This window comes from Schistocerca piceifrons, chromosome 9 (assembly GCF_021461385.2).
Source record: "Schistocerca piceifrons isolate TAMUIC-IGC-003096 chromosome 9, iqSchPice1.1, whole genome shotgun sequence".
Taxonomy (NCBI): Eukaryota; Metazoa; Arthropoda; class Insecta; order Orthoptera; family Acrididae; genus Schistocerca; species Schistocerca piceifrons.
Window position 1 is genome coordinate 97,394,167 of NC_060146.1, and position 19,202 is coordinate 97,413,368.

General features: G+C 43.7%; 1 pseudogene; it reads left to right on the forward strand.

The window, feature by feature from the left end:
* Positions 1–342: 342 nt before the first annotated feature.
* On the forward strand, positions 343–460 carry LOC124717446 (annotated as a pseudogene).
* Positions 461–19,202: the final 18,742 nt, after the last annotated feature.

Consider the following 19,202-nt stretch of genomic DNA (forward strand, 5'->3'; position numbering starts at 1 on the left):
GTACGCAGGCTTCCTAGACACCACAATTTTTATTTCTTTCTCTGTCGCTCTGCAGAGGGCCAACCACTTATCGGTCCTCTGCTGGTGTCATGTGGATAGCTGCTTTTGTGTTTCAGACGAGAGTGGAACATGTAGTACGAGCTGGTCGCACAACGAAAAAATCGAAACTATATTTCAGTCACAGACAAACACAGGAAAACAACTGGTCTGTTTTAATATCTAATGACTGACGTGCAGTGCCTTATGTGAACAGATGGCGCATAAAATCATGGACACTAGAGTAAATTCATTTGCTTTTCCTCGCGACAGAATTGTTATTAGCTGTTTTTGCTTTTTCATTCGGCCAACGGCCTTGCCTCAGTGGTAACACCAGTTCCCGTCAGATCACCGAAGTTAAGCGTTGTCGGTCTGGGCTAGAACTTGGATGGGTGACCATCCGTTGTGCCGAGCGTTGTTGGCAAGTGGGATGCACTCAGCATACAGAGAAGCTACTTGATTGAGAAGTAGCGGCTCCAGATTCGGAAACTGACGGCCGGGAGAGCGGTGCGCTGGCCACATGCCCCTCCGTGTCTGCATCCGGTGACGCCTGTGGGCTGAGGATGACACGGCGGCCGATGCGTACCGCTGGGTCCGCCAGGGCCTGTCGATGGAGTTTAAGTTTTTACTTTTTCAGTCGATGGTATTTTTGTGTGACACAAAATTGGTCATTAACGATACCTACGAAGTGCAATGATTGCTCGAATACTACGACACTTTCCGGTGTGCCGTAATTATTCATTGCATTGTTTTGCTGTAATAGTTCCGACAGCGCAGCGAACGCGAACGTGGCTGTAAGTGAAGTGAATCGTCGGCTGGCGGTTGAGCACTGGCGGCTGGCCCTGCTATACAGTGACTGAATGCACAACGGGATTAATGCGAAGACGTCGACACAGTGATACAGGAACGATGTTTGTTTGTATTTTTGCCAAACATTTCCTAGTGGAATGTTCTTTCTATTGCAAGGACTGCAAGGAAACGGCGTACCATGAGTGGGGTTGAGAGAAAAATTGACTTGTGTTCTACAAAAGGGACTTTTATTCGAAGGAAAACTCTTCAATCTCACTGGACACATCGTGCATCAAGAAAAACAGTTAACGCAGTCCCCTAGGGTGTACAAGTCATTAATACCGACAATATTTATACAGTATTTAACATCGACAGGTGAAACGAACAAGCGGAAATAGAGAGTATGTAAGTAGTAGGAGGCTATTCTGCATTCTTGCCAATTTTATTCAAGATGGCGGCGATGACGTCATCCAAGATGGCGGCGTGTAGACTTGGCAACAGCGGATGACGTCATCCTAGATGGCGGATTTTGGCGGGAAGATAGCCAATTGGGCTACCTCCACTAACCTAACCCTCCAGAAAAAATTTGCGCCAAATTCAAATTCCAACATGATAATGCCTTCAAAAATAGTAATCATCTTTATTATTATTCATTTATTATCATTTATTATTATTATTATTTATTTTTATTATTGGCCTACCTCCACTAGAAAATTGTGCCAAATTCAAATTCCAACACGATAATGTCTCGAAAACTGTACTTCTATTTATTATTATTATCATTTATTATTTATTCAAGATGTCTGATTTCGGTAGGAAGAAAGCCATTTGCAAGACATCCATAGTAAAAAATCTGTCACAGGTTCAAATTCCAACACCGTAATCGATCATACGTACGAAATAGTCCACGTCCTACAATCTTGGACTGTCACTTATCTTTTTTCACTGCTAAGCTATCAAAATCGCATCAAATAATAAACCGCACTTGTACTAACTTAATTCAGATCCGCTGATTTTGCAAGGAAAAAGGACTGAAGTCTTTATTTCAAGTAGTACAGTCATAACTTGTTCTCCAACAGACTTAGTACACATCTGAGAGATCGCAGTCCAGTCGACACAAGGTCCCCAGTCCAACTGAATTATTTCATATGGTCGTTGCCGACCCACGCCGGCCTGTGCGCCACCACCAAGTGAGCACTCGCTCACATCACAGCCCACTGGCACCAACTCGCTTCGCAGGCCCGCGCTGGTCCGGCAATGTAAACATGTTTTCGTGAACAGTGGAGTCTGCCCCCACCGACCAGCTGGCGCCAAAGCTGTTCGCTGGACACGTTCAAACCTGTCGATGCTGACTGTTCACCATCCACCACATGTCTTTGTGCGACCGAGAATGCCGTGCTACACTTTTACCGCCAAAGTTTGCTCGAGAGTGGAACCCGTCATGACTGTACAACAGCACGTTCGGTCGCCACGAGACCCCTCACTAAGTTAATTGACTCTCTCTCATGCATGCGTGTGTTATAACTGGACACGTGCCATGCCGCTGAACCATGGATGTGACATGGTCTTCTGTAAATATGATAATACCCACATCGCGCAACTAACCTATCAATTACCCAAGTACTTAATTCCATTTCAATTTTAATCACATTAAATAATTTAATTTACAATTTCGTATACAAATGCAAAGGTGTTCAACTGCCTACTTTCAATTACTTTTAGAGGACCAGACCCCCACCTCTTCCTAGGAACCCTCACCGAGTTTGAATTGTGTCAGTAAAGAAAGGTCACTTGTGCTCTCGCTACCAACCTAAGAAAATTGCACGTAAAGAAAGGACACTTGTACTAACCTCATCCACCCAACCACCACTTCATCCCAGGATCAGGCGCCAAGTGTGAAATCTGCCAGTAAACAAAGCTCACTTGCGTATTCACTGCCAACGTAAGAAAGTTGCTGAAAATGAAGCTTACCACCACCACCACTGCCTAGGGGGTGGGTGGTAAAAGGACTCACCCTGCACTAGTCTGATTTAGGGGGGAAGGAGTGTACCTTATTTAGGGATGGAGTATATGTATCACAGAACACACGCACCGACGTGTCCCACACCATACACATCTGCAAACCACTCTTACATAACTCATTTATAATGCTCTAGACACACGCTTGCTAATTGTAAACAGTTAAATATAACCCATAGTACAGCCTACAGCCATTCGAACCGCTCGTAAATAATGCAAAACATTTACGTCCAAATAGCCAAACAACTCCTAATTTTCGGAAATAATTTCAGTGCAGACCTGTAAAATGCTCCTAAATAATACAGAACAATGATGTGTAGACACGCTAAGTACTCGTAAACTATTCAAGTAGCGCATACGAAGGCCTACCGACCTGATACCGAAATAATGCAATCAACGCGCGCAAGCACAGTCCATTGAGAACACAGGAGGCAGCAATAAGTGACGTATACCTCAGATGTCGAACCGCGCACAGCCCCTGCTCGGCTTCCGCAAACATGAGGTGGCGGCACCTCCCTCATCTACATCTACATCTACATCTACATGATTACTCTGCAATTCACATTTAAGTGCTTGGCAGAGGGTTCGTCGAACCACAATCATACTATCTCTCTACCATTCCACTCCCGAACAGCGCGCGGGAAAAACGAACACCTAAACCTTTCTGTTCGAGCTCTGATTTCTCTTAATTGATTTTGATGATCATCCCTACCTGTGTAGGTTGGGCTCAACAAAATATTTTCGCATTCGGAAGAGAAAGTTGGTGACTGAAATTTCGTAAATAGATCTCGCCGCGACGAAAAACGTCTTTGCTTTAATGACTTCCATTCCAACTCGCATATCATAACTGCCACACTCTCTCCCCTACTACGTGATAATACAAAACGAGCTGCCCTTTTTTGCACCCTTTCGGTGTCCTCCGTCAATCCCACCTGGTAAGGATCCCACACCGCGCAGCAATATTCTAACAGAGGACGAACGAGTGTAATTAGTGTAAGCTGTCTCTTTAGTGGACTTGTTGTATCTTCTAAGTGTCCTGCCAATGAAACGCAACCTTTGGCTCGCCTTCCCCACAATATTATCTATGTGGTCTTTCCAACTGAAGTTGTTCGTAATTTTGACACCCAGGTACTTAGTTGAATTGACAGCCTCGAGAAATGTACTATTTATCGAGTAATCGAATTCCAACGGATTTCTTTTGGAACTCATGTGGATCACCTCACACTTTTCGTTATTTAGCGTCAACTGCCACCTGCCACACCATACAGCAATCTTTTCTAAATCGCTTTGCAACTGATACTGGTCTTCGGATGACCTTACTAGACGGTAAATTACAGCATCATCTGCGAACAACCTAAGAGAACTGCTCAGATTGTTACCCAGGTCATTTATATAGATCAGTAACAGCAGAGGTCCCAGGACGCTTCCCTGGGGAACACCTGATATCACTTCAGTTTTACTCGATGATTTGCCGTCTATTACTACGAACTTCGACCTTCCTGACAGGAAATCACGAATACAGTCGCACAACTGAGACGATACCCCAAAGGCCCGCAGCTTGATTAGAAGTCGCTTGTGAGGAACGGTGTCAAAAGCTCTCCGGAAATCCAGAAATACGGAATCAACTTGAGATCCACTGTCGATAGCGGCCATTACTTCGTGCGAATAAAGAGCTAGCTGCGTTGCACAAGAACGATGTTTTCTGAAACCATGCTGATTACGTATCAATAGATCGTTCCCTTCGAGGTGATTCATAATGTTTCAATACAGTATATGCTAAAAAACCCTACTGCAAACCGACGTCAATGATATAGGTCTGTAGTTCGATGGATTACTCCAACTACTCTTCTTAAACACTGGTGCGACCTGCGCAATTTTCTAATCTGTAGGTACAGATCTATCGGTGAGCGAGCGGTTGTATATGAGTGCCAAGTAGGGAGCTATTGTATCAATCTTATCCAAATACGCGCTCGCCTACACACACGTGCTGATGTGAGCGGGCGGGAGTGCAACCCCGAGCTTCAGCCGAATGTAGGCCAAAGTTGGATGTAGGCGCCCTTAATGACCAAGCATTTATTTACACACACAACGCGCACTCCAATCAGAGCTGCGCGCGTTCGGCGTTCCTCAATCTAACTGCGGTCCGACGAAGACGCTTCAGAATTCCATTCCACAGTAGCAGAGCCTGCTATCCCCTCTTAGTGATTCTAACGGACCATAAGTGAAGATTGACTGATGCTTCACCGCGCGCGCCACAACCCCCACGAAGTGTGGCAGCCACAGCTTGCACGCACCAGTCGCTGCCACCGAACACCGGTGAAAGTTGCATTCCAAGCAGCGCCCACACCAGTCTCATATTCGAGGCATCTCCAGGTTTCGCTCGTCTCTGCTGTTGAATGCAAGGCGTGTTGACACACACACACACACGAACACACACACACACACACACACACACACACACACACACACACACACACGCGGTCATTCTCTGTACTCATCCTATGACATAAGCAATAGTAACTTTACAATACATTACTGTATCCCACTACTGCAGAATAATACTTCAACAATAAAACATAAATGAGAGAAAAAAGCGAAAATAACTTAAATTGCGAAGGAAATGCACCATATACAGCAACAACACACAGTGCTCATGCAAGTGTCTGCCAACAACAAAACGTGTCAAAGGCTTTAGGAAGACTATATAATGATTCATAACAAAAAATTGCTTCCAATGAGCGTGAAGTGACAAGTGGTTACATTTGATTCGTTTTAGCAGTTACGAGCGGGCTAATGCGCTTGCGCAGTTGAGTCGCGTTTGAGTAGTAGATTCTCCCGCTTCTGGCTACAGGAATGTGGCTGTGTAAGCAGTTTCAGCAAGCAGCTAGATGCTATCGGGAAAAGGGGGCGCCAAATTCAAATTCTTGGGGAAAAAAAACTTGTCTCACAAAGCGCCTAGCATCCAGCGCACGTTGGTCTATCGATGATTCATATGATTTTGAAACGCATCTATGTTGGTTTTTGAATATTTTTGAATACATTTTAAGTTGATTTCTGAATGAATCATAAGTTGATTTTTGAATGCGTGCATAGTGTACCTGATGTATCTGTAAGGAGTATCCTCGTCACATCTAGAAATAAACTTTCCGCAGACAAAAGAAGACGGGACTATACGAGCTGAGTCTAGAAAAGCTGAACGGATGAATGCCAATCACTGCCTGATTATGTGGTTGATTGGGTTTGCGAATGATCGGCGTTTTTATAATTACAAGCGAAATCCATAGATTCAGACTACCAGAATGGAAATAAACGACTAACAGGAATAACAGATGCGAATGATTACGTATTATCTTCTCCGTGTATGCGAGAAAATGAAATTTTGACAGAAAATTTTTGGCCAGATCGCTAGACTAGTAAGGACCAGTCGTACAGTCCCCAGCTAGCGTCCGCTTACGCTCTATTCTGGAAGCAACTCGGAAAACGTGTTGTACGAACACGTAACAACGCCTAACGGGAGAATAATCGCGGGATAACTAAACCGGTGATTCTGGCAGGGTAAGTGAAGTTAATCAGCGTACAGATTTTGACAATGGCAGGAACAGCTACAGAACTGGTGATTACAAGGTTGTTTGTTAGAACGAGGAAGGAGAATAAGCGGGGACATCACACAAATTATGGAAGAATAAGACGATTCGAAATTTATATAAAAATTTTGTAATACCAGTTTTCGATCTCATGTTTGAGAAACTGGTGTGTATGAATGAAACGTGAAACTATTTCCTAACATAAAGCTTTTTGCATGTAGTAGGTCTAATATGCAATTGACATTGGTACTTTGTGAATTATATTCTGTCGTGTTATAAAAATGACCATTTGTGCCAAAACATTCTCGTTTATTTGGTCTGTGTTACAAAATTTCTGCAATATTAGAAAGGCCTATTTTGTTTTATCTAGCAGTCAGTGAAAAAATAGATGTAATCAGATCGAGAGACCATAGCAGTCTTGGGTATTATTTGTATTAACTGCTTTTTCAGTATTAGATAACATTTCGATTTTTCATGTAGCACAACATTCCACGAACTTTGATGAGGTAATAGATTTTTTCGCAGAAAGGAAAGCACACTATGTAAACCTGTAGCAAGATTAGGGAGAAAAAAATGCTAGGAGCTAAGGTTTGAAGAAATGTCTACTTTCTTGCTTCTCTCTTGTGTTTATTGGTTTTATGTATCCTATATTTAATTTTATGTCACACAAAACCATTACAAAATATTACATGGTTGAGTACCACAGAACAAAATACAGTGACGTGCGATAGAAGAATGCTGTATGAAGAGGTGTGGCACTGCACTTTGGCACACTTAAGACCGAATAGTGTGTCTTACATTTTCTCGAACACATAAGTTTTATGTTTCAGTCTTTTCAGAAGGATGTTCGCTACAAGATGAACATATTTTTGAAAATTCGATTTTTTTTAGTATTGACCCGGTTAGCAAATATCGTAGATCCAGGGCTGATGTGCAGAGCACTCTGAGTTATAGTGGGTAGTCTCCACGTGACCCGTGTTTACATTTAATGATTTTGCTGTTTCCCCTTAGTTTACTCTCACGTCAAATGAAAACAAAAGAGATATTTGTGGCCGGGAGCTGTCAAGTGAATTAAAATACAGTCATATAATTACGGAAGGCTAAAATATGTTATTCGTTTCAACTTTTAGTTTATTCCCATCTTTCTGACAGTCAAGCATTAATCGCCTTGCAGAACAATGAAGTTACTTTTTGTCTTTTTGCTAAAGAAATTTGACTTTTATTAACCTTTACGTCAGAGGCAGTCGTTTAATTCCGCAGTACTGGCTAGTTTCAACTGTATTCGCTGCATTGCAAGTGCACGTTTTCATCTTCTAGCACGTATGGAATTATGCCATAATAAAGAACAAAACATGATGTAATACAGTACTGGTGCCCCAAGAAAATTTACATCACGAAAACCATACTGAAAAGTTTAATATCAGGTCGAGGTCTACTTCATTGTGAATCTGGACATACGAATGTGCAATTTAAGTATGCACTTTATATGTGCACATTTTAGTATGGTTCATGAAATTCCGATGCTCTTGGAGTATCCTCTTATGTCTTGTTTATTTTATGACATAATGTATGATCTTTCAGTGATTTACACGTATGTACGTACGGGCTTTCTACGTCACGGCCGGCAACTCTGACCGAGCGGTTCTATGCGCTTCAGTCCGGAACCGCGCGGCTGCTACGGTCGCAGGTTCGAATCCTGCCTCGGGCATGGATGTGTGTGATGTCCTTAGGTTAGTTAGGTTTAAGTAGTTCTACGTTCTAGGGAACTGATGACCTCAGATGTTACGTCCCATAGTGCTCAGAGCCATGTGAGCTATTTTGTCTTTGAGCCTACGTCATGGTAGCTGCGCAAGCGCGGTGTCGTCTGTTATCTGCGCGCTCTGGCAACTGCTGAAACGAACCCATTTCTAACAGGTCGCGAGAAAATATCGCGAATGGTGGTTTGAAAAGCGTTACTTTCCAAGTAAATATCCGTTTATGTAAGTTGAACTGTGTGCAAGAATGTACCACGAATTTCTTAAATCACAGAGCGTTTGACTCTCATTTAAAAATCAACTCTTTGATGACGAGCCATTTAGCAGAATTTTTAATCTTGAAGATCAGATATTTATGTCATTATTAAAAGTTTTACTGACACGTTTGTGTGATATAGCTTAAAGTGTAATAGGCGCAAAAAAGATCAACATTAGTTGCGAAAGCTTAGCTTCTCTTGCAGCTTATTAGCCTTAGAGACCAATATTATATGTGAAAGCTTTGATGTTCTTGTTCACACCATGTAGTGGAGATGCTGAATTGCAGATAGGCACAGCAAAGACAATGTCACAAATATAGCTTTCAGCCAGTAAGGCCTTGTCGAAATTAGACAGCACACACACATGCACACACACAAACACACACACACACACACACACACACACACACACACACACACACACACACAAGACTGCAGTCTCAGGCAACTGAGGCTACACTCAGTTGGCCCCAGCACGACGGAGTGGTTGTCTACTCGATGGCTCCTTCCAGCACTATCCGCTCCACAGTTGAGGCAGTGGCTGGGGCTGGCTCCACTTCTGCCTCTGTTGCCCGTCAATTCGTGAGAGTGGCGTGCAACTGACGCAGTTTGCGGCACACCTCCTCGGTCTCCACTGCGAGGACGGCCAAGAAAGCAGCTCTCTCTGCCACTGTAGTGGCTTCGAAGGCTACAGTCACCTGCTTGGTAGCAGCCGTCAGCAAGAGACGCGTGCCTGCTGCAGGCAGCATCCGTTGCTCCTCTGCTAGTGGCCGGGCCTCCACAGCTCTGACCCTGGTGGGATGTTCCGGCCTATCGTGGTCGGCAGTTGGCTGCTCGCCTCTCAGTCGTGTTGTCGCCGTCTACCAGCATCTTTCCTTCAGAAGGATTTCTTCTCTGTTGGGGTCTCCCTTTGTCCGTGGCTCGGCTGTGACCAGAGAAGGCCGGGCAGCCACTTGGTGACATGTGAGTCAGCGTAGCGAGCACTTGTCTGAGTGTCTTCTCTTCATCTGTCACAGGTGCTCTTGTGCCCACGAGAGCATTTGATGCGTCTCGGGGTGTGGCGGTAAAATATAGCTCCGTTATCGTCATCCTGGCACCTGAAGCACTGGGGCTAAGTGTCCACACCTGAGGGAGGCCTCCTACCTGAATCGGCAAGCCTAGGAGCTTGCTTCTTCAGCATGAAGACGTCCCCTGCTGTTTGCACAGCTATGACCGTCAGTGGCAGCTACTTAATGTTTGTCTGGGTTTGCAGCTTGACTGCCACATCTGTGAAACCAGCATGCAAAGGCCCTTCCTCAGTGTCGCAAAGCAGCTTCAATCACTTGATGAAGGCAAGGTTTCCGGTCCAGATTGTATACCAGTCATGTTCATCTCAGAGTATTCTGATACAATAGCTCCATATTTAGCAATTATATGCAACCGCTCGCTCACTAAAAGATCTGTACCTAAGGACTGGAAAATTTCCCAAGTCACACCAATACCCAAAAAGGGAAGTAGGAGTAATCCGTTGAATTACAGACACAAATCACTAACGTCGATTTGCAGTAGGGTTTTGGAACATATACTGTATTCGAACATTATGAAGTACCTCGAAGAAAACGATTTATTGACACATAGCCAGCTCGGATTCAGAAAATATCGTTCTTGCGAAACACAACTAGCTCTTTATAAACATGAAGTAATGAGTCCTATTGACAGGGGATGTCAAATTGATTCTATATTTTGAGATTTCCAGAAGGCTTTCGATACCGTTGCTCAGAAGCGTCTTCTAACCAAACTGTGTGCGAATGTAATATTACCTCAGTTCTGCAACCGGATTAGTGATTTCCTGTCAGAAAAATCATAGTTCATAGTAATAGACGGAAAGTCATTGAGTAAAACAGAAGTAATATACGGCGTTCCCCAAGGAAGTGGTTTAGGCACTCTATTGTTCCTTATCTGTATTAACGACATATTAGACAATTTCAGTAGCCTTCTTAGATTTGTTTGCAGATGATGCTGTCATTTACCGTCTTGTAAAGCCATCAGATGACCAAAACGAGTTGCAGAATAATTCAGATAAGATATCTGTATGGTGCGAAAAGTGGCTCTTGACCCTGAATGAGGAAAAGTGTGAAGTTATTCACATGAGTATTAACATAAATCCACTAAATTTCGATTACGCGATAAGTCACACAAATCTAAAGACTGTAAAGTCAACTAAATACTTAGGGATTACAATTACAAATACCCTAAATTGATCACACAGATAATGTAGTGGGTAGTGCAAAACAGAGACTGCGATTCATCGGCAGAAAACTTAGAAGGTTGAAGAGGTCGATGAAAGAGACTGCTTACACCACGCTTGTCCGCCGTATCCTAGAGTATTGCTGTGCAATGTGGAATCCGCATCAGGTGAGACTGATGGATGACAACGAAAAAGTTGAAAGAAGGGCAGCTCGTTTTGTATTATCGTGAAATAGGGGAGATAGTGCCACAGACACGATACGTGAATTGTAGTGGCAATCATTAAAACAGAGGCGTTATTCGCTGTGACGGAATCTCGTGAAATTTCAATCATCAGTTTCTCCTCCGATTGCGAAAACATTCAGTTCGCACCCACCTACATAGGGAGAAATGATGATCACGATAAAATAAGAGAAATGAGGGCTTGCACAGAAAAATTTAAGTGCCCGTGTTTCCCGCGCGCCGTTCGAGAGTGGAACGGTAGAGAGACTGTTGAAGGTGGTTCATTGAACCCTCTCGAAGGTGGTTCATTGAACCCTCTGCCAGGCACTTTATTGTGAGTAGCAGAGTAATCACATAGATGTAGATGTTCTTTGAGTGTCTCTTCCCTACAGGTGCACGGCAGGCCACAGAGCAGTGCCCCAGTCGACTTACTGCGATGTGTCATTGGCATCTTCTTGCTCTCAGGTGTCTCGAAGATGTGGGCGATCACATTGTTCAGTGCCCTCAAGTCGGACACGCTCACTGTTTGCAGCTCAATCGTAGCATCATATTTGACAGACGCGATACCAATCTTATGCTTGCAGCAGCTGGCTCTATCGTCGTACGCCTCTGTCCGACCTGTACATCTGCAGCTGGTGTACAGATGAGCGACAGGTGTACAGTCGTCTTCGGTATTCTGCCAATTGGCATGCTCGCTGAGTTGTATGGCAGAAGGCCTCTTTGTAGCCACAGCTCTCTCTGCTTTTTTCTGCGTGGTTCTTTTGCCCATGCTGCAGCTCAAAACGTGACAATCTGCTTCTGAACAAACGCCACAGCAGGACCACGCCACTGGAGCTCTCCTTCAGATCCAGTAGCACAGCTATCGTCAGCAGCTATGCGCATTCCTCGCTCACTCAGCGTGAACTCGTGATTTTTGATATGTTTGTCTCTATGCTGTGCGGTAATTTGATCTTTGTGGTCTGATGACCAAATGTTGCTGTCTTTCTGTAAGGGAAACATACTTTGTGCAACCCTAACAACGTCAATCAAACCTGTACTGTTTATCATGGACAGGAATGAGTACAGATCCTCAACAGGCATGTAAACTGACTAATTTGCTTTCAGAACACCATCTTTCATGATGGCCTTAGTAGTAAGGTAACATGGTTTCTGAGCAACTCTGTTTGTCAGTGTTGCATCCATTTGGGAGGACGTATACATTCATTGACTAACCTATTGTTCTGTTAATAGGTTTATGGCTCCAGATGGTAAATTTATGACCCTATCGGAATAATCCCACCTCTAGAGAACCCCGACCTCCAAGCCACACCCTCTGGGAAATCACCATCCTCTCCCTCTGCACCTCACCAATAGAAGCGCCATTTTAATATGAAATTAATTGATTAATTAATTAAATTCACCGATTAATTAACCCCTCCCCCTCTCGGAAATTCCCAAGCCCTCCCCACCCACACTTTCCACTACGGCTCCTCTTTCTGAAAATTTTTGGGAAAAGGGCTCAGTCTGTGCTGGAGAGGAAGAAGCTCATCACATAAAGTTCAGATCAGTGACAACAATAATGATACATTGATGCTTATTCTTCATTTAATCTGTTTGTGGCAGCCAGAGTTCCCCGACATGGGTAGAGCTCACATAACAACAAATGAGCCACATATGTTGAATGGGGTCTGCATGAGGACACTATAGAGAGATCCATTATGTGTATCTCAATGAATTCCTCTTCACTCACATCACACATTCAATTATGACAACTGCGAGCAATGAGCACAACATACTGTGCACAAGACACAATCAGTTTGCTAAGGGAGAAGAGATGATGTAATTGAACTCACTATCATGTAATGTTTCTCACTATGAAGTGACAAGTGAAGGGACACTATTGTCTGCTTAAGGTTCCTTAAATTTAATAACATTATTGAAGGACTGGACATTTATTAGCTAACAATCTCGTATACAGTTAGAACAAACAAGAACAGTGGTGACCAAATCTTAGACTAGAACAATTTGAATATAGAGAAGGGTGTGGTCATAAACAATATGAACACCTAAGTGAGTTAATGTACACCGATGCATGACAAGAAGAAGACAGGAGAAACTTTGTGCTGAGATGAAACTCTTAAGTTTGACCAACAATTATGGAAAATCAATTCTACACTCCTGGAAATTGAAATAAGAACACCGTGAATTCATTGTCCCAGGAAGGGGAAACTTTATTGACACATTCCTGGGGTCAGATACATCACATGATCACACTGACAGAACCACAGGCACATAGACACAGGCAACAGAGCATGCAGAATGTCGGCACTAGCACAGTGTATATCCACCTTTCGCAGCAATGCAGGCTGCTATTCTCCCATGGAGATGATCGTAGAGATGCTGGATGTAGTCCTGTGGAACGGCTTGCCATGCCATTTCCACCTGGCGCCTCAGTTGGACCAGCGTTCGTGCTGGACGTGCAGACCGCGTGAGACGACGCTTCATCCAGTCCCAAACATGCTCAATGGGGGACAGATCCGGAGATCTTGCTGGCCATGGTAGTTGACTTACACCTTCTAGAGCACGTTGGGTGGCACGGGATACATGCGGACGTGCATTGTCCTGTTGGAACAGCAAGTTCCCTTGCCGGTCTAGGAATGGTAGAACGATGGGTTCGATGACGGTTTGGATGTACCGTGCACTATTCAGTGTCCCCTCGACGATCACCAGTGGTGTACGGCCAGTGTAGGACATCGCTCCCCACACCATGATGCCGGGTGTTGGCCCTGTGTGCCTCGGTCGTATGCAGTCCTGATTGTGGCGCTCACCTGCACGGCGCCAAACACGCATACGACCATCATTGGCACCAAGGCAGAAGCGACTCTCATCGCTGAAGACAACACGTCTCCATTCGTCCCTCCATTCACGCCTGTCGCGACACCACTGGAGGCGGGCTGCACGATGTTGGGGCGTGAGCGGAAGACGGCCTAACGGTGTGCAGGACCGTAGCCCAGCTTCATGGAGACGGTTGCGAATGGTCCTCGCCGATACCCCAGGAGCAACAGTGTCCCTATTTTGCTGGGAAGTGGCGGTGCGGTCCCCTACGGCACTGCGTAGGATCCTACGGTCTTGGCGTGCATCCGTGCGTCGCTGCGGTCCGGTCCCAGGTCGACGGGCACGTGCACCTTCCGCCGACCACTGGCGACAACATCGATGTACTGTGGAGACCTCACGCCCCACGTGTTGAGCAATTCGGCGGTACGTCCACCCGGCCTCCCGCATGCCCACTATACGCCCTCGCTCAAAGTCCGTCAACTGCACATACGGTTCACGTCCACGCTGTCGCGGCATGCTACCAGTGTTACAGACTGCGATGGAGCTCCGTATGCCACGGCAAACTGGCTGACACTGACGGTGGCGGTGCACAAATGCTGCGCAGCTAGCGCCATTCGACGGCCAACACCGCGGTTCCTGGTGTGTCCGCTGTGCCGTGCGTGTGATCATTGCTTGTACAGCCCTCTCGCAGTGTCCGGAGCAAGTATGGTGGGTCTGACACACCGGTGTCAATGTGTTCTATTTTCCATTTCCAGGAGTGTACATTGCAAACGAAAATAGCTTCATACCAGTGAACTGTAACTCCTTAATATTAGTTGTTATCTCACGTGATGAGCAAATTGAAAAAACTCAAATTGGTAATAAATTTGTGTGTTATATTTTTCTTACAGGGACTGAGTAATGAACTTCATATGTATTACTTTTGAATGCATTACGGGAACAGCAGTGATCAATGTCTTATAAATAATTACTATTAAAAACAGTCTTGATCACGATTTATTAACAAGGTGACCGCTTTCGACCACTACTGTGGTCATCTTCAGACCACTGAGTAGGAACCTCTTTCTGTTGGAGAATCAATTCACCTCGTTAAATAAATCGTGATCAAGACTGTTTTTAATAGTAATAACTTCATATGTGCTGCATGTTTTGGTTCTCAGGTACTGGACTGAAGGTGTTAATAATGAACCAAAAGTATGAACCCGATACAAAGGAACTATCAGTCTTATGACGAATTAATAGTCAATGCAATAATCATTGCATATTTGTGTTAAAATCTGACATGAATCAATAATATCATTAAATCTTGAGAACCACGTGGAAGAAATAAACATTGCACAATAATTTGGTATAATGCTCATATTATACATAGACATTATCCATATTTAATTGTATAAAATATGACTTTCAGTGATTTTAAGCATTTTGTGTTCAATAAGGAATATGTCCAAAGTAGTTCATAAGCAATTAGTGAGCGAGTGCTAACATTGAGGCATTGCAATTTTTATAAAGCAAATGAGTGTGAATGGGGAATTTAAGTAGACAATAATTGTAAAATTGATATAAAACGATGAATGAAAATGTGTGACAGGGGGGCAGGGTTCAGCCATCATTAGAGGAGGCTGCAGTCCTCTAAAAATGATGACACCACCACTGTCAAATGGGGATGAGGAGACAGGAATAAATATGGAACCAGTACACGACACGAGTGCCAAGCTTCACTGGCGAGTTGTCACCTACTTTGTATCCTAAATGACAGTACGGTAATACACTGTTTTCAATGTGGGAAGTCTGCCGGTGCCAAGGAGACGCACGGCGAGCACACAATGATAGGGAGCACAGTACTGAAGTGCCCTGCACTCTGCAGAAAATGGGAAATGCCGGACGTGGGGCAGTGCAAACATAAGATCTTTGGCGTGGAGCAAGAGGAGAGGTCACCTGAATCTTCTGCGTTTGAGAACATGGCACCGACAGCTGTCAGACTGGTGCTAAGTTAACTGCCTTGTTGTTGAGAAACCATAAGAGCAGCTACCACTGGGTAAGTTTGAGATGAAGACTAGGGCAGATGGTGGGGATCAGAAGCTGCACGTTCTGAACTGTAGCAAAAAACCCACTGGTTAATTATGATTACACTCAGTACGGAAGCACGATTGTTGCATTATTAGAATGGACCTTACTTGTCAGTAATGGGAAGAAACGCTGTCATTTGTACTCAAAATTATGCACGAGGGTCACACACAAAAATGCTTCTTTTTGCTGGGAGAGCAACATGGAACTACTTCCATTCGACATTCGCCAGGGGATACTTCGGCTGAGAGAGAGGCTTCAATTCTGGCCCTGAGGGAGAGCAGCCATCAGTCAAGCCAGATCACTTTGAATTGTCTGCCACCACTCGTAGAGAACGGCAATGCTACGTACGGCGAGCAACTGCAGAGTTCACAAATTGATTGATGGGATGAACACCAAGTTTTCAGATTGACATTAGCACTTTAACATTTCTAATTTAATTACATTTATTACCAGCCTCAAACTCAAAATGTGCTCAATGCAGATAATGGGTGCGTACATGATTCTTTCTATAGTTCTTCCTGTTCTCCCTGAGTGATGTTACACAATCACTATGACATTTTTGTGAATTAAACCGTCACCCTAATGTATTCAAACCACGTACTAATGTTTTCAAATCAACTTCAACCTAATTTATGATTAAGGTTTAATAAATGTAATGATTTCATGACTTTGTGTACTTATGTTTAAACTGAAGTCTACAATAAACTGGAAGAAGTGGGGTCTAATATTGACCATTGTTTCATTCAGTAGTTTCATGAAACTTCCCATTTTTATCATTTTGTGAGCTACAACATTCATCTTTAATGTACACTAAAGCTACCACAGTTTCAGAAATAAAATTCAGTAAGATAATACATTGCACGACATATGTAATTAAATTCAGTGGGGAGCAAACTCATTAGCGGTAAGGTCACCAGGTATAAATAAGTTTGATATCCACAGAGGCTTATCAGTGGCTCAGCCATTGCCTCACACATGCTCATTTTGTGGAGACACTGAGGAGTTTCAAATCTTGAGCAGGCAAAGAATTCATGGAACTGCCTCATCACTAAGACAAGATTCCTGCAAGTTCAAAGACAATGTCCGAGTCCAGATCGAATATACTCAACATCTCAAGCTCAAATAAAAGATGAAGTAAGAGTCCTGAATCATTACATGACCTTTAACTAAAATAAAATTACAAGTGTGAGTAAAGTAACTGGTGCAGAGTTACTATATATTGCCACTTGCACCCGTGTTGTGGCTCAAAAAACGCCTGGTCAGTGGCGAAGGGGCATCACGAATACTTAAATATGGAACTGTGGTGCAATGTTACATTTTTGTTGCAGGAGGCAAATAGGACCTGTTTGTGCCAATGAATAGCCACTGCTGAGGAGGGAATCGAACCCAGATACTACGTATACAAACCTACCATCGACACATCGGACCGCCAAACACCACATGTTTTCAGGAAACAAAGTTTTCATAATGGAATTACACCACACTGGATGAGAATTCTGACTCCCTGACTCTTTCAGTGGATTAGCACCTGTTCAATACATTCATTACCTTATTTGACCAAATCAAAATTACCCAGCTGTCATAGCTACCATATGTGTAAACCTGACTTGATTTTGTCATTACTGAAATAAAATCACATAATGGTCAGCTACACAAACAGGTGACACAGTAGGATGAGGAAATTTTCACAGATTCTATTGCCTTCCACTCGACCCACTCTGCCGAACTATCTGCTTGTGGTAAATGTCACACACTACAAAAGGCAAGCTGTGTTACTAACCCATTTTTTCTGTAATTTAGTAAACAAAACCTTGTCTGTCAGCAAACAGTATCAATCCGTTGGAAGATCAGATACAATTTACTTAATTTTCTAACCTGCCGGTAACAGTAAAACTTTGGAAAAGAGAAAGAGCTCGTTGCTGCCTGCCCTGATCAGAACAGTTTCTGCTCCACTGGCCTACAACTGCCGGACACTAATATATATTTCTACATAACTGCGTGTCACTTCAAAGTGTACCTACTCCCACAGTGTTGTCACGCACATTCTGCAATGTTGCCAAGTCCCAATGCTTCCAAACTAACAGAAGCCTTAAATATGACAGGTGTAAGGAAATGTGTATAAGCCTCACTAAAACAAATTAAAAGCATGGAAAATTAATTGGATGCTCCTCCTCATCATAGCAGCGATTGTTTCATTTTTGTTTTAGTTTCTACATTATCAGCATATTCATATGAGAATTATCAAGAAGTAATTGCTACAACAGACTGATAAGTTAGGCATAAACAAGAAAGTAACTAATCATACTGATGCAAGGCTCAGTGACGGCAAGTCCTTATATAAAAAGGGTTTCGACCCCTCAACATGAAACCCCAAGTTATCTCATTTCTATTATTCTAACAGAAAGTTAAAATGCTGAGTATACTCGGGCAATTTAAGAACAGACCTCAGAAAAACTAAAACCCCACTTACATCCATTTCAGCACTGATAGTTACGAGTTTGGTCACTAGCGACCAGTTGGTCCTACATTTTTCGCCTGACTGTGGTGTTTCGGTTCAGGTGGTTGCCACTAGATATTTTCTTTTATGTGCACAGCTTTGTATACTGGACAACAAAAAGTCCGCTTTCAGTCTCTCCCTCCTGTATTGTCGTTTAGGCAATACTTTCAAAAAACTTTGTTTTAATTTTAATAATCAACAGCCTCAGTTGCACCGTTTACCTAGAATTTTTGTAGGTTTCAGTAGGGATAATCCAACCTTCTTCAAAATAACAGTAACTACCGTTTGTCCATAGTGGACTTCGCCAAGCTAAAACTACAAATCTATAAATTATCGTCAGATTATAAAACTTATGTGGAACTGCCTCGTCCCCACTTTGCGACCACGATTCTGCAGCCACGAGTGCTGTACAGTTCCAGTTCCAGAACAGCACAGCGGAACTAAGTCAGCCACTGAGGCATCATCTCCTAATACCAGGGGTAGCAAGTCGGGCAGATTGAGTGTCTGCCACAGCGCCTCTAGGTTGGGACAATTGAGCAAAATGTGGACCACTGGCAAATGGGAACCACAACAAAGTGGTGGGTCCTGGTGATGGTGTAGATGACCACTACTCAGCCGAGAATGGCCAATGCAGAGGTGGTAGAGGACAGTAGCATCCTTACGAGAGGTGGCACGAAGGTCCTCCACGGATTCGTAGTCTCCGTTATCGACCGTGTATAGTTTGGTGAAGTCAGATTGAGCCGTTCTGTACACCAAATCCCTAAAATGTGACAGTGTATTACCAATCGAAGATCCGGCCTGGCTTACTGGTAGCCAGTTTGGCTAAGCTATCAGCAAGTTCATTCCTCAGAATCCCAACACAGCCCAGTGTTTAGACAAAGGTCAATGAGTGTCCACAGTAATCGAGGGCATACGAGGAATCCCAGCTAGCCAT